This window comes from Quercus suber, unplaced genomic scaffold (genome assembly GCF_002906115.3).
Source record: "Quercus suber isolate HL8 unplaced genomic scaffold, Cork oak 2.0 scaffold_392, whole genome shotgun sequence".
Lineage (NCBI taxonomy): Eukaryota > Viridiplantae > Streptophyta > Magnoliopsida > Fagales > Fagaceae > Quercus > Quercus suber.
Genome location: NW_027069844.1, coordinates 44,329 through 54,544, shown reverse-complemented (window position 1 = coordinate 54,544; position 10,216 = coordinate 44,329). Strand labels below are relative to the sequence as shown.

The window sequence follows — 10,216 nt, the reverse complement described above, 5'->3', positions numbered from 1 at the left end:
CACGTTGGACCCATATCCATGATTGATAGTACCATCACCCTCACTATCACTATCACCATCACCGTTACCCTTGCTATTAGATGAGGACTTAGTTAGACTTAACAGCTCATTACTTGTGTAGTCTAAGTTCATTACACCAACACCTATCTAATCTGTCATTTGCACCACTACATCACTGTCATTGTCACTATTATCTTCACCAAAATATCTTTGGTTAGGGTTCATTTCTCTAGCCTCTTCCACATCATTATCTCCAATACTCTCATTACTATAAGTGGTGACAACCTCATCTTCTTATGGTTCCTTAATAACTAGTTCCATACCTTATCTCTTGCACCCAAGTACTTTAACTTCTAAGTCACTTTGATTATCTTGGACATTAGTGGGAGCAACATGGCCTTCACTATCATGATTTTTATCAGCAGCATCCTTACCACCATCATTAGAGTATTGATGACCATCTCAATCACCACCACCATCATATAACTCCTCATCCCCACCACCATCCCTACCAGCATCCACACCACCCTCATACAAGTTTTGATGACTATCCCAATCATCATCATCACCATAGAACTCCTTCTTATCATCAGACCCACTACTAAAAAAAAGCCTTGACCATTATAAAAACCATCAAGTGCAAGTTCAGGTTCACTAGAAGTGTACCCATCAGGTTCACTAACATCCAAAGTCTTTACATTCTCAGGCTCTACAATAAGATCTAGAGTCACACCATTACCACCATTAATAAGGATAGGCTCATGTACTGGATGCTCTACATATACATGAATCTATCCATGACCCCTTACCAAATCAGTTATGAACATTACATCATGATCATTATTTATCAAGTGGAGCATCCTACCCTCCTCATTATCCCTAGGCATTTTGTACCATAGCCTACTCACAAATGTATACCCAAAATCTTTACAAATGGCCTCAATTTCTACCTTAGACCACTTATTAAGATCACAATCATCTACTACCCCCACATCACCCCCAACATACTCCTTAGGATTTTCATTGAAATACCCACCATGATGCACATACAAAGTAAAGTACTTGTCCATTCGGCATGCATGAAACATATAGTCAACATTATTTAATCCAATAAAGACAAAACCCAACCAAATAGTCAAACATGCACTGACACTGTTACATTCAAAACAATATTCCTCCAACATGGAACATAAAACAATATAAAATTCAAGCTGCTTAATGATAACAAGGAACAAATGGACCAACTTGATCCCTTAAAGGCCAAAAAGAAAACACCAACCAAACAGACAACATTATAGAAATAAAAGCATAAAAACTAATTCAAATAATGGTCCCTAACCCATGAGAGAGATAGTTATGGTATGTGTTAAGAGAGAGAGAGAGAGAGACATAGATACATACGCGGAGATGGAGAGAAAGTGAAAAGAAGTTAACTTTTCGAGCTTCAAACTTAGACCCATTTCTACACACTTGAAACTTCACCCATTGCTACACACTTGAAACTCCAAATCACAGATTCTTGCGACGTTCTCCTTCTTCCAATCATATTATTGTTCCCTCTTCAAATTGCAAGATTCAATGTGATTTTTCTGTGAATTAGTATCTCAGTTCAACGATTTAGGTTCTCTATTGACAATGGGTTTGTTTGGGGATTTTAGGGTTCAAGGATGAGGAAGAGGACAAAGAGATTATTTGGGGATTTTAGGGTTCAGCTGAAATTTGAGGGTTTTAGGTCTAGGTAATTAATGAGGTAGTTGATGAGTGGGGTCATGTATAGGGCTGAGTGGCAGGAAGCTTACGTGGAATGGTCAGGTGTGGGCCATGTGAGTTTCAGGGTACACATAGGTAGGGTTGTTTATAGTGCGGTGTGGTGCAATTTTGGATCATTATTAGCACTGCACTTTGCAGTGTGGTTTAGCCAAAACCATAACCGCACCGCACCTCATTTTTGTGGTCACATGTGTGGTGCAGTGCAGTTTAAAGTTTAGTTAAAACCATAATCATATTGTACCTCATTTTTGTGGTCACATGTGCGGTGCAGTATTTAAAATGCGAGTTGAACGATATAAAGCCAGTATATTTTTCAAATTCTGGGATTTTCCTGCCCAGCCCAAAACTGTTTTTCCCTTTGTTTTGGGCCAAGTTTTAAGCTATTGAGCTAGTTTTTCTTTATTTTGGATTGAGTTTCCTAATCAACACTTGTTAGGGCTATTAAACTATATATATATATATATATATATTTTTTTTTTTTTTGAAAACTAAGGTTATTAAACTGAGCTTTCGGTTAGATGATATTCCTCTCAGCTTGAGAAAGATAGTCCAAGTAGATGTATTACTTTGATCTAGACTGCTATTTCTATCAAAAGAAAAAGTATGCAGAGTTTTTTAATAAGTATTAACTAAAAACTAGGGTTTTTTTTAGGCGGGCCGAGGGTGGTAGTCCCCCCTTGGCTTCGCCCCTGCCTACCATCAACCCACTAACAACGTGACAGACAGAACACTTATGTGTCAATCCCACTCATTTAAATAATATTAAACTAATCCTATGTGTAGGAGCGTTCACCAAACCACGTAAACTACACAAACCACAAAAATCACAAAACCACACTGCACTACACCGCAAGTAACAATGAACCACACCACACTGTATGGTGCAGTGCAGTTTGCGGTTTTATAATGAGAAAACCACACAAACCACATTGTACCCTCTCTATATAATAATATATTTATTTTTTTTTAATATTAAATATATTATTAATTAATTTTTTGTACAAAAACAAAAAATCATCAGTTAATTAATACATTACAAAGCATTATTCTAGGTTTTTACATGTTTCTTTACATTAACGTATGGTTATTACTTCTTTGACATAACTCCTCCTCCTTTTTCTCTTTCTCTAACTTTGGAAGGAATGGATCAAATGCAAGAGGCTATTTTCAATGGGCCTTCTTGGATGTATTAGAGTTGTTGGATGGCTATGAATCAAGCTATGGCCTTTACTACGTAGACTTTGATGACCTAGATTTAAAAAGGCAACCAAAGCTTTCTGCACACTGGTACTCCCATTTCTTGAAAAGCAAAGTGTCAGCTCATATGGTTTTATCAAAATTGAGAAGAATTTGACTGCACTTTCCCATGATCACTTCTCTCAGTAGATCCTGTCAATCATTGATGCATATTTACATGATGGTCGACGTGGTGGTGCTTCTGTTTTTTGTTTTCTAGAAGTATATTTTTTACCATAATGCTAATTTACTGCCGTTGTTTTTTTTTTTTTAATCAAAACATATAATACAAATATACAATATCCTTTAGCTTTCTTCAGTCTCAATTCCAAACAACATATTACATGTTTCTTTAGGTTCCTTCAGTCAGTTACAATTATGTTACATCAAAATGTGTTGTTGCAATAGGTAATATTTTATTTTACATCGAACTATATTGTTAGTATAGTTCCCAGATATAGTTTTTGAATTGCAAAACAGGTTAATGAAAAAATTATTATTCAAGAAAATGATTTATTTATTTTTAAATTTTTTTTGATAAAAAAATCAACCTATTGCAATGAGATTTTTTCAACCTATTGCCTCAAAGTTTATTACAATGGCTTATACCGACTTTTTTGTCATTGCAATAACACCTATTGCAATGAGATTTTCAAAATAAATCATTGCAATATGTGGTACTTATTGTAATGAAAATCTAATGTTGTATAAACCTATTGCCTCGGAGTTTATTACAACAGCTTGCATCGACTTTTTTATCATTACAATAACACCTATTACAATGACATTAGTTGTTATTGCAACGACTTATTATTTTGTATTAAGTCTTTTTTCTTGTAGTGATTGTAACTTTTGTAACTCTTGGTGCTTCCAAAATTTCATATTGGATTTGATATTTCATATGTGATGCGCATGACATGTAAATCAGTTTGAGATAATCCAAGATACATATTGCATGGCTACAACTAATAATTTGCACTAGGTAGCAATTATTGTTATACGCTTCTGTTGAGCCACATCATCGGCCATGTCACTATTTTTTATTTTTATTTTTTGCTAACTTGATTTGGAGAAAAATCATATTAATATATGCCTATTTTGTGTTGTTGTCAAGTTTTAGTTTATTTGGAAAAAAAACAAGATAGTCTGGACAATAAAATGAAGAACAGTTTGTGCAGTTGAAGAAGATGGTCTTTATGTAGTTTCCTTTCACTGTTTATAAATATTTTGTTTAACAAATTAGCAATTATTATTCCTTATCTCATTGGTGCATTTTTTAAAGATTTTTAAGAAAAAAAAATTCAATTTTGTATTTAAAATTTTGTATTTATCTATTAATTATTCCCATATTGGATTAGATTATGACAATATTTACACAACACTTCTTCTTTTTGTCAAAAATTTTTGTCTACTTTTTCCTCCGATGGAATTGTAGTCTTGGTTTATTGATTTATTTTTACATTTTATTTATTTATTTTAATATTATTAACAAAAGAAATTTTAAAATCATTACATTTAAAGCTACAACCAGCACTTTGCTTAGATTCAACCACCTATTTCTATTGTGTAACTTCAAAACCTTATTAAAATTTTTAAATTTGATTGTGCATTTGATATTTGGCTTGATTACATCACATTTGATACGTTTTACATATTGGGAAGAAGTTTGATTATGATGTGAGTTTTATTTTTCCCTTTATCTTTTATTTTAAATTATAGTTTTGTTGAGTTTTATTAATTTTTTAGATATATTTTTTTGGTGTTTTTGGTGTGTAGGATAGAAGAAATTGGGTTTGAGAATTTTCTTTTTAAACCTAAAAGAATAATTTCTAAATTTTATATACTTTTTAATGATATACAAAATGTTATAAGCAAGTTTTATAAATAAAAAAATGAATATTTTTGCTAACTTACTTTTTGAATTTTTGGGAAAAATTGTATTGTTTTCATTTTTATACAACAAAAATTATATATTACATTTGTGATTTTTCCTATATCAAATGAAAATATTATTATAAAATATGTTATTCTTAATTAAATTAGTCGAATTTTCTATTAAAAAAATTAAAAAAAAAAATATATATATATATATATATATAGTGAGACCTCCCTAAAAGGATGATCACGCTCAACGCGCGGGGCCACGACTAGTTAAATTAATTATAATGTCAGTGCAATCTCAGTTGAAACTTTTGTCCAATTTCAAAAATCTTGAACTTCATCATTTTTCCTGTCCTTTGAATGGTTTGATTTCAAAATCAAGATCTTTCCATTACATTTATTTTTATTTTATTTTTAATTTTTTGATACAAGATAGAATTCTATTTTAGTTTAATCTAAATGTATATGTATGTAAAGTTTCTTCTTAGAGACTTGAACATTGATCCTTACTCCGGTATTATTCACTTAACCAAGAGGCAAGATCTGTTCATAAATTAAGCTGTCTTCAAGGTCTAAAGTCTAAACAAACCAACAAACACCACGAATGCAAGTGCCAAAATATTCCGTCATTTTCCTCTTTAACATTCGTAAGAAGTCCAGTATCTTGAGTCGGCAACTAGAACAAGTCGGTCTCTTTTCACATTTCTCAATGTACTAACTTTTATGCACAACAAATACGTTGCATGTCGATATTTCTACTGGTGGGTGGGACCCACTCTTTGTCTGGCTATAAAATTAAAGCTATAGAGAGGACAATAAACATGCATGCTTTGAAAGCATTGCTTTGAGATACATCACTTGCTGCTTCTCCAATTGCATCAACCGGGTCCTCATCCATTGCTTCTTATCCCAAGGACTCTTAGCCCCATCTTGAACCATACTCACCAATTCACATCTCAATTGTTGCATTAACTGAGCTGAACCATTACTAAACACTCCCTTCCTAGCCCTTTTATTCCTTGAAGAACTCCTTTCTTCATTATCATCCTCATCTTCATGTAGTACCCCATGCCCACTATGACCCCTAGAACCATCTTGATCCTCTTCATCCTCATCCTCGTCTTCATCTTCATCAGAACCATCATCATCACCATCATCTTCCTCATCCTCTTCATCTCATTTGTATGGTCTCTCTCATATCTTTCTGATTCTTCTGATACATATATCAGTGGTTGAAGTACGAGGGGTTGATAAATTTAGCAGAGATGACTTCCCACCTGACTTTGTGTTTGGTTTTGGGACCTCAGCTTATCAGGTCTGTTTATTAAAAAAGTTCTGGGACCTCAGCTTTTCAATTTTTTCTTAAAGATAACTTCTTCTTTTTTTTCTTTATAAATGTGCTATTTGTTTAGTTATTTCATTACTAAAAGTTGCAAAGAATTGATGATTTCTAATAGATAATTAATATTCTCTCTATTTCTTCATATCCTTCAAAAAAATGTTTATATGTGAAAGGTTGAAGGTGCAGCAAATGAAGATGGGAGGGGGCCTAGCATATGGGATTCTTTTTCCTATTCTGGTAAGCTTGTTTATAATTAGTATTGCATTTTAAAATCACATGCGTGCTCATGCACAAAGAGTTTGTCTGTATGTATGCTTCTTGCTCCCTTAGAACTGAAGAATCATTCATCGAAGTAATGCTAGAGGGCATTTTGATAGAAATATGGTTTTTGACGCAGAATTTTCTTTTCATGATCTTAGTCCTCTTAATATAAGTTTCTTTACTTTAAATGTGGCTCTTGCTTCCTCATTTTGAATCACAAATATTAGGTAACTATGGAGCGCATAATAAGCCTTTATTGGCAGACTTAGTTGCAAATGAGAAGAATTTCTTTTACTCTATCTTCAATTTTAATGTTTGTAAAACCTGTCACTAGTTTTGGTATATGGACTTGATAGATGGACATAGAAATATACCGACTGCCATCACAATTTGGCATTTTATAATACATTATCTGAAACAACAATCAATTGGCAGCCTGCATAGAGGATCAATATCCATGAACTAAATGTTTGATAGAACGTCAACCATTTTACTCTCGTTTTCAAATGTTTGCACCATTCAAAATAAAGTGATCAAACAATAAACAAATGCGTTACTTAAAAAAAAAAAGAAAAAAAAGAAAAGGAACTCCTGATTGAATCTTTCATATTTTCTTCCATTGCCCTCTCAAATACCATTTGTTCTAACTTATGATTTTTGTTCATGTTTGGGGGCAGTACGTAGCTAAGTTCAAAATCCAATTTTATTTTCATTTTAAGTGATCCCTTAATTGAGAAACTTAATCTTTTTTTTTTTTTTTTTTTGGTTAGGGAGAAGCTTAATCTTGGTTTTAATGTTTTTGCAGAACACCAAACACCACACAATTCATCATTGGAAGATGAGCCAAGGGTGAACTACTTGCATGGACATATTGGGGCTTTGCTTGATGCACTGAGGTATGCCCATTTTCTATTGATTTCTGTTTAAATCTTATAAATAATCTAAAAATATTTTAAATATTACCTTCACTATAATCTGAGTGTCTGCAATTCTAGACATCCTGATCCTATCTCAGTGGTCACATCACAAATTAGGGAGATAATAGAAGTGGCGCAAAATACTAACAGAACCCAAAACTTAATACATCAGAAGAGTTCTCTAACTTTCTCTTGTCTAATACCAATAATACAACAAGATATTTATTTTTATATTTCTCTGCCACAACATGTGGCGAGGAAAGAAAGTTCATAAAACTAAACTCACTGTTGTCTAATTTGCCTACACAAAATTTAACAAACTTATCACCTAAAGTCTCAAGTCCTGGGTATAATTAGTTGTCACACCAATTTAAGACACAGAATCATCACAATTAATTCCATTTCATACACTTGTAAACCTAGATTGATGGATGATCTGATTTGTATATTCCTTTATGTTTTCCTCAAAACTAAGTTAGCTAGCAAAATTTATTTGTACTAAAGACTAAAAAGTCATCAGCTAATTTATACATTGGAGAGCATTATTATAAGTTTCTTAATGTTTCTTTGCATTGATATATGGTTTTTACTTCTTTGACATAATTCCCCCTTCTTTTTCTCTTTCTCGAATCTAATTTTGGAAGGAATGGAACAAATACGAAAGGCTATTTTCAATGATCCTTCTTGGATTTATTAGAGTTATTGGACGTCTTTGAATCAAGCTTTGGTCTTTACTACATAGACATGGATGACCCGGATTTAAAAAGGCAACCAAAGCTTTCTGCTCATTGGTACTCCCATTTCTTGAAGACAAAAGGTGTCAGTGTCAGCTAAGATGGGTTTATCAAACTTGATAAGAATTTGACTGCATTTTCCAATGCTTACTTCTCTCGGTAGATCCTTCCATTCCTTTTTGCATAATGGTGTGCTAGTATACCTTGGTTCTGCACTGCTGCTCTTATTTTCTTTTCTTTTTTTCTAAAAATATATTATTTACCAATATACTACTTTGGAGCTTGTTTTTGTCAAAAAACTGTAATAAACATCCTGTAACCTTCTTCAGTTTCAATTTCAAATAGCATAATTCAGGTTTTTCCAACCTCATTCAGTTAGTCACATGTGCACGCGCGCATTCACACACAGTTTCAGTCATTTGTTTGAAGATAATATGTTTAGAAGTATATCTGCTTTCATAAGACAGACAATGGTAGCGCTTATCAAACTGTCGGAGTTTTAGGTCAAGTACTAACTGTTAAGACAGGAACGAGATAGTCATATATGAGTGGAAATGGCTTCAAATTTGTACAAGAAGACAAACATACTGAACTCTGTTACACTCCTTTCTGTTACTACAAGCAAGCAAAGGTTTTGGAGATTTTTTTTAGGTGATGAACAAACAAGTAATAGTTTGTTGTACAAGGCTGTTCTAGGATTTGGAAAAGGAACTCGATTAAAATAAGCTTGGACATTCTGTTAAAGCATTAAAATCTATCTTGAAATTCTCTGATTTTTTTTTTAATCTATTTTTTATTTTATTTTTTAAGTTCAGCTTGTAATTCATTTGAAATTGAACAAGATAACCATTCTATCTTGCACATGAAAGATCGAGTTGGAGACTGAAATTTTAAAGCAGGAAAACAGAGTACCGAATAGTGCACTTTGTTTTCCGTTCGGCACTCATACCATTACAATGGAATATAGATCAATCAATAATTACAAATAAATTTATCATAGACTTCGACATCACTAAAAATCCCAAGAAACTCAAATTCCAAATACAACTCAAAAAGGTCTCTCTCTCACCACAACTAATAGTCCACAAAAATTCTTAATTCTACAAAAAGATGTGCCTAAGATCAGCGTTGTTTGTTTTCTCTCTCTCTCTCTAAAACAACCAGAAAGCAGCGCATCTTTTTGTGTACGAGGTTTGAAATTCCCTACTAAAAAAGACAAAGGTTGGTAAACGGCAAAATCAACATCGGCCAAAAAAAAAAAAAAAACCAATGTCGGGCAGGAGTGGGATTTCTGAGTCTGGATTATGTAACAAATGTATAAATATCTTAAAGCTGAAAAGTAGTATTTATTGTTGCTATACTTTTGTTGAACCATATTAGCCACCATATCACTTACTTTTTTTTTTTTTAATATATATATATATATATATAAGATAGAATTTATACTCTAACTTAAACTAAGTGTATATATGTATAAAACTCCCTCTTGAAAACTTAAACTATTACCCTTACTCCCCATACTCCACAAGCACTTATATTTATAGAGTGACTATCGCACCAAGTGTGTGCAGTGATATCTACTTATTTTCAATCATTTCTCTTTTTATTTTTTAAAATTATTTATTTATTAATTAATTTTGTAATTTATGGTTACATTTTCTCCAACTTTTCCCATTCCCTTTTATCTTTTCATCTCCCCACTACTATTAACATTAATATCACTTTTCCTTTATTCCTTCATCTTCCTTTTATTTTGACTATTCTTATCCCCACCTTCTTACTATAAATTTACTAATCTCTTTCACTCTATACATATTTTATCACACAAAAAGGTTATTACTCTCCCTTTCTCGTGTTTTTCTTTTTCTTTTGGTAGTTTTTTTTTTTTTAAATATTTTTTGTATCTTTATTTTATATTGATGAATTTTCATGTTCTCTAGAACTCTACTATTATTCCCTCCCTCTCATATATATTTTTTTTCTTTTTTGTGTGGATTTTTTTTATGTTTTATATATTTACTTTAGGTTGATGAATTTGTGTGTTCTTTAAAACTCTACTTTAGGTTGATGCATAC

At 32.3% G+C, this 10,216-nt stretch overlaps 1 protein-coding gene across 1 annotated transcript in view; it reads left to right on the top strand.

The window, feature by feature from the left end:
- Positions 1-5,729: 5,729 nt before the first annotated feature.
- Positions 5,730-10,216, top strand: part of LOC111994633 (beta-glucosidase 11) — a gene marked incomplete in the record, with an annotated part of 13,074 nt that continues 8,587 nt past the window's right edge. Inside the window, 2 exon segments of the mRNA XM_065761017.1 lie at positions 5,730-6,202; positions 6,403-6,459.